The sequence below is a fragment of the Salmo salar genome, chromosome 22 (assembly GCF_965601325.2).
Source record: "Salmo salar chromosome 22, fSalSal1, whole genome shotgun sequence".
Taxonomy (NCBI): domain Eukaryota; kingdom Metazoa; phylum Chordata; class Actinopteri; order Salmoniformes; family Salmonidae; genus Salmo; species Salmo salar.
This window is the reverse complement of record NC_138312.1, coordinates 33870990-33878226: the sequence shown is the minus strand read 5'-3', so window position 1 is coordinate 33878226 and position 7237 is coordinate 33870990.

Here is a 7237-nt window from a genome sequence, read left to right as displayed (position 1 = left end):
TAAGTCTGAACATATGCTTGTGGTGTGACAAGAATAAATAGGCGCACCTCTCAACTGGCTTTTATAATAATTTGGATAGCTCTAACAACAATGAATGGACATTATTACATCAAATTGAAACATCAATATGAAAAAGCTGCACTCCAAGTGTTATTTGAAATGACCACCTTTTGTGTATAATGTTTACTACAGTCCAAAGTGTCATATATTTCAACATAATGGTAAAAATGGGGCATTTGACTCACTTTTTTTTTTTACCATATCAACAACCATTTTTGTTTTTTGCATTATCCGTGTGGGTGTGGCCTGCTACAGCACATCCTGACAGGCTGTCAAAGGTACTTGGTCTATAGGTGACAATTACAGCACCACCTCCCCCTCACACTGGTCTGTCTCTGTGCTGTCTGTTTCTATAGGCTGTACTCTGTCAGGCCCTGAAGTGACACAGATGACTGCCTAACCTGGTCAGCCTGTCCTGCTGCTCTGCTCCTGTTCTGAACCCGACGCCAAGCCTGAGTATGTGCGATGGACCGTTGAAGCTGAGCCAATCAGAGAGATCCTAGGGATCAGGAAGTCTAGTGTAAATGATGAGTACAGAGTGTAAATGATGAGTACAGAGGCAGATGGCAGGTGTTTAACAACGAGAAGCATACAGGGAACCTCTCTCTCCAGCTCACAACCATCACTGAGAAGGATGACGCTCTGTACAGGTGTAAAATCAATGGCTCCATGTTCAGAGACATCAGACTCCATGTGAAAGGTTAGACAAAATGTTTATTTTCATCAACTTCCTTAGCACAATCTACAACTTGCAAGATGATATACTGTATACAACTGTGCATTTTTTGTGAGTAATATAATAGTGGCAAAACTTGCTCACGAACATCATAATGACAAAACCTATTACTAATAGCCTGCTCAGGGAAGAACATATGGTGGAGAATGGCCACACACCACACATACTCACCTACAAAATGAACCAGGGAATGTATATGTTTTTCTTGACCTGGTATCTAGATCCTGCATCATCGGTGAGGCTTTAGGGTCATCTCCTATATTCCTACTCTGATGTGTCAACAATCAGACATGTCACTGTTTGTATTCTACAGGCTGTACTCTATCAGGCCCTGAACATACAGAGATCACTGCCTTCCCAGGCCAGTCCGTTCTCCTGCCCTGCTCCTGTACTGACCCTCAGGCCAAACCTCACAGCTTCACATGGTCGGTGGGCAGTCGGCTAGGCACCAGTGACATCTGGTCCTCTCTCTCCTCTAACTGGAGTCATGTCTACAGACACAGCGTGCAGCTATCTTCTAACAGCTCTCCTGGAGGCTCTCTCTTCCTCTCCAACTTCACTCACAGGGATGAAGGACTATACACATGCAAAATGACAAGCCATAATATCACAGCGCATAGACTCATCTTTCTCACTGGTAAGCACAGACATTTAGTCACTGATGGCTTTTCAAGGCTAAGCACCCCATAACAGTAAAGATACTAAAAAATGTTGAAAAAATTATTTGCATAAATGCATACAGATAATTTAATTGTTGTTTTATCAGTTACAACGCTCAGGACAGGACAAGGGTCCAGCAGACATATTCCATACTCCCATATTGCAGTGCTTGCCTTCCTCACATTACCCTTGGCAGTTGGGTGTTATTTCTGGATATCATTAAACTTCTGTCAAAAAGAGAACACACTACACACTGTAGTATCCCTTGATCATGTGTAGTACTTACTATAGAACTTTGTAGTATACTACAGTAAATACTACAGTAATATCTGCAAAAACACTAGCGTCAGCAATACAATTTCTTTTTAGCTAGTAATAATATTGTATTACATTTGCATATACCCCACCCATTCCCCTTATCCCAATTTATGCCACCCATGAGGATGAAACCTATCTGACAAGTATATTCCATTTATTGTTCTCCCTACACTTATTGTGTTCACCCTGATCTATCCCTACAAGTACCAAGTATATTTACTTACTTATTACAGGTTATAGAAAAGAGCAGAAACTCTGAATGATCTGTTCAGACTCCAGTCCTACCTACAGGTTATGCAAAATGTGCTATTTTGTAATTATCCAGTTTCCTGAAGGAGAAAGCCCCCACTTATATGTCAAAGATACACTTAACAAAAATATAAACGCAACATGTAGTGTTGGTCCCATGTTTCAGGGGCTGAAATAAAAGATCCCAGAAATGTTCCAAATGTACAAAATGCTTATTTCTCTCAGATTTGGTGCAGTAATTTCTTTACATCCCTGTTAGTGAGCATTTCCCCTTTGCCAAGATTATCCATCCACCTGACAGGTGTGGCATATCAAGAAGCTGATTAAACAGCGTGATCATTACACAGGTGCACCTTGTGCTGGGAACAATAAAAGGCCACTCTAAAATGTGCAGTTTTGTCACACAACACAATGCCACAGATGTTTCAAGTTTCCAGGGAGCGTGCAATTGGCATTCTGACTGCCGGAATGTCCACCAGAGCTGTTGCCAGAGCATTGAATGTTCATTTCTCTACCATACAGTGCATTCGGCTAGTATTAAGACCCTTTGACTTTTTCCACATTTTGTTACATTATAGCCTTATTCATAAATTTATTAAAAACACAATACCCCATAATGACAAAGCAGAAACAGGTTTATATAATTTTTTGCAAATGCATTAACAAAAAACAGAAATATTACATTTACATAAGTATTCAGACCCTTTACTAAGTACTTTGTTGAAGTACCTTTGGCAGCGATTACAGACTCGATTCTTCTTGGGTATGACACTACAAGCTTGGCACACCTGTATTTGGGGAGTTTCTCCCATTCCTCTCTGCAGATCCTCTCAAGCTCTGTCAGGTTGGATGGGGAGCGTGGCTGCAGAGCTATTTTCAGATGTTTGATCGGAACATTCAGACTTGTCCCGAAGCCACTCCTGTGTTGTCTTGACTGTGTGCTTAGGGTCGTTGTCCTGTTGGAAGGTGAACGAACCGTCACCCCAGTCTGAGGTCCTGAGCACTCTGGAGCAGGTTATCATCAAGGATCTCTCTGTACTTTGCTCCATTCATCTTTGCCTCAATCCTGACTAGTCTCCCAGTCCCTGCTGCTGAAAAACATCCCCACAGCATGATTTTGCCACCAGCATGCTTCACCGTAGGGATGGTGCCAGGTTTCTTCCAGACGTGACGCTTGGTATTCAAGCCAAAAAGTTATTGGTTTCAACAGACCAGAGAATATTGTTTCTCATGGTCCCTGTGGCTCAGTTGGTAGAGCATGGTGTTTGCAACGCCAGCATGGTGTGTCCAACGCCAGGGTTGTGGGTTCGATTCCCACGGGGGGCCAGTACAAAAAAAAAGAAAAAAAGAAATGTTTGTATTCACTACTGTAAGTCGCTCTGGATAAGAGCATCTGCTAAATGACGTAAAATGTAAAAAATGTCTGCGCAGGCTGTCTTGTGCCTTTTACCACTACCATAAAGCCCTGACTGGTGGAGTGCTGCAGAGATAGTTGTCTTTCTGGAAGGTTCTCCCATCTCCACAGAGGAACTCTAGAGCTCTGTCAGAGTGACCATCAGGTTCTTGGTCACTTCCTTGACCAAGGCCCTTCTCCCCTGATTGCTCAGTTTGGCCAGGCAGCCAGCTCTAGGAAGAGTCTTGGTGGTTCCATTAAAGAATGAAGGAGGCCACTGTGTTCTTGGGGACCTTCAATGCTGCAGACATTTTTTGCTACCTTTCTCCAGATCTGTGCCTCGACAAAATCCTGTCTCGGAGCTCTACAGACAATTCCTTTGACCTCATGGCTTAGTTTTTTTCTCTGACATGCACTGTCAACTGTGGAACCTTATATAGACAGGTGTGTGCCTTTCCAAATCATGTCCAATCAATTGCATTTACCACAGGTGGACTCCAATCAAGTTGTAGAAACATCTCAAGGATTATCAATGGAAACAGGATGAGCTCAATATCGAGTCTCATAGCAAAGGGTCTGAGTACTTATGTAAATAAGGTATTTCTGTCTTTTATTTTTAATACATCTTGCAAAAATGTCAAAAAACATGTTTTCGCTTTGTCATTATGGGGTATTGTGTGTGGATTGATGAGGGAAAAAAATAATTTAATACATTTTAAAATAAGGCTGTAACGTAAGAAAATGTGGAAAAGGTCAAGCCACATCCAATAGGAATTTGGTAGCACGTCCAACCGGCCTCACAACCGCAGACCACGTGTATGGAGTCGTGTGGTCGAGCGGTTTGCTGATGTCAATGTTGTGAACAGAGTGCCCCATGGTGGCGGTGGGGTTATGGTATGGGCAGGCATAAGCTACAGACAATGAAAACAATTGCATTTTATCGATGGCAATTTGAATGGACGGAAATACTGTGATGAGATCCTGAGGCCCATTTTTTTTTAAGAAGTCTGTGACCAACAGATGCATAGCTGTATTCCCAGTCATGCAAAATCCATAGATTAGGGCCTAATGAATTTATTTCAATAGACTGATTTCGTCATATGAACTGTAACTCTATAAAATCTTTGAAAGTGTTGCATGTTGCATTTATATTTTTGTTCAGTATAATAATAAAAAAACTCTAGTAAATACTAGTCATGTCTGCAAAAACACACAGTAAATACTACACTACAGTGAATACTATAGTATATAAATATAGTTATACTATAGTATTTTTCATGTGAGCCTCTGCTAGGATAATCTCACACAAACTATTATTTTTGTAAATGTAATTTGTGAGTTATTTTTGACGGCTCCTCTTTGTCCTCTGAAGGTAATGCACCAAACCCTAGATCTACAGTGTATAGAGAGGCATGCCAAACAACCATGGAAGCGAGTTTACCACCAGCTTGAGAGGCTGTAAATAAAGCTATTAAGCTAATTTAACAAAAATTGTATTAAACCACAACTGTAATATCACATTGAAATAGACGGCTTACCATAAAGGACACTTTCAATCATCAAACAATCAATGGACCTCAAAGAGGCATGGCCACATAGTGTGTCCATAGTTGTCTCTCAAAATGCCTTACTGAGGTTGCTTTTTAAATGGATAGCAGGTCATTGTTTTAACCCTTTCATTACCTCCCCATAGCATCCCACCTGTCACTATCAATCCCTCAGTTCAAATATCCCCTGCCTTCCTTTTTGGGTCAAATGATTTAATTTCGTATTTTAATAAATACATACTGTAGTGCATTGAATTGGGAGGCTGGTAGAACATGGGCACACAGGAACACCAAGGGAAAGCCTGCTATGGATTTATTATTCCAACTCAGATATTCCTGGTCTTTGTCAAACCTCTGAGGTGACATTCTCTATAGCTCTGTGATTTTGTCACCTTAGGTCAGGGGTAGGCAACCTTGTTCCTGAAGTGCTGCAGGTATTGCAGGATTTTGTTCCAACTGGGCACCACACCTGACCAACTGAGCTAATTGATCAGTTCAGTCATTGCCTAAATTGAACACACCTAATCTTCCAATCAAAAACATGAAGCACCTGCACTCCAGGACCAGGGTTGCCTACACCTGCCTTAGGTGATACCTCCATCATGGTGAAAAAAACAATCATTAACTATATTCTGAATTCCATACTTCTCCACCTCACCATGGCCAATGAAAGGCCTATGGAGCTAAACCAGTAATGTAGCTCATCCACACAAGAGGACACAGGATGGGGTACATCTACAACTTTTATTTCTCAAAAAGGAAGATAGAAATGTTTTTCAGAGAGTGAAAGGGGTGGAGGGGTAAATGTTGGCAAGGGAAACAAAAGGGGCCAAATGTGTCATGTCAAGAACCCCCCAAAAGGCTCAAGAGGGTGTGAGGACGGAAGCTGAAGGTGAAAGAAAGTGGAGTCAAAGTGACAACTCACCCCCCCCCCCCATGTCCCTGGTTCTATTGTGACGAGGGGTGTGCGGTGGCTTGTGACATGTCTAACTATTTGTATCCCTCCATCAAACTCTGCTGTCCCTCCTGTCAATCTCCATGCATTCCACAGCAGAGCCCCCCAACCAACCTCTCACCCACCCTGGTTCCAGCCCCAGCCACCCTATCCCTGGTCCCAGCCCCAACCATCCTCTCACCCACCCTGGTTACAGCCCCAGCCACCCTATCCCTGGTCCCAGCACCAACCCCAACCATCCTCTCACCCACCCTGGTTACAGCCCCAGCCACCCTATCCCTGGTCCCAGAACCAACCCCAACCATCCTCTCACCCACCCTGGTTCCAGCCCCAGCCACCCTATCCCTGGTCCCAGAACCAACCCCAACCATCCTCTCACCCACCCTGGTTCCAGCCCCAGCCACCCTATCCCTGGTCCCAGCCCCAACCATCCTCTCACCCACCCTGGTTACAGCCCCAGCCACCCTATCCCTGGTCCCAGAACCAACCCCAACCATCCTCTCACCCACCCTGGTTCCAGCCCCAGCCACCCTATCCCTGGTCCCAGAACCAACCCCAACCATACTCTCACCCTAGTTCCAGCCCCAGCCACCCTATCCCTGGTCCCAGAACCAACCCCAACCATCCTCTCACCCACCCTGGTTCCAGCCCCAGCCACCCTATCCCTGGTCCCAGAACCAACCCCAACCATACTCTCACCCTAACCCTGGTTCCAGCCCCAGCCACCCTATCCCTGGTCCCAGCACCAACCCCAACCATCCTCTCACCCACCCTGGTCCCAGCCCCAGCCCCAGCCACCCTATCCCTGGTCCCAGAACCAACCCCAACCATCCTCTCACCCACCCTGGTTCTAGCCCCAGCCACCCTATCCCTGGTCCCAGAACCAACCCCAACCATACTCTCACCCTAACCCTGGTTCCAGCCCCAGCCACCCTATCCCTGGTCCCAGCACCAACCCCAACCATCCTCTCACCCACCCTGGTCCCAGCCCCAGCCCCAGCCACCCTATCCCTGGTCCCAGAACCAACCCCAACCATCCTCTCACCCACCCTGGTTCTAGCCCCAGCCACCCTATCCCTGGTCCCAGCACCAACCCCAACCATCCTCTCACCCACCCTGGTTCCAGCCCCAGCCACCCTATCCCTGGTCCCAGAACCAACCCCAACCATACTCTCACCCTAACCCTGGTCCCAGCCCCAGCCACCCTATCCCTGGTCCCAGAACCAACCCCAACCAACCTCTCACCCACCCTGGTTCCAGCCCCAGCCACCCTATCCCTGGTCCCAGCACCAACCCCAACCATCCTCTCACCCTAACCC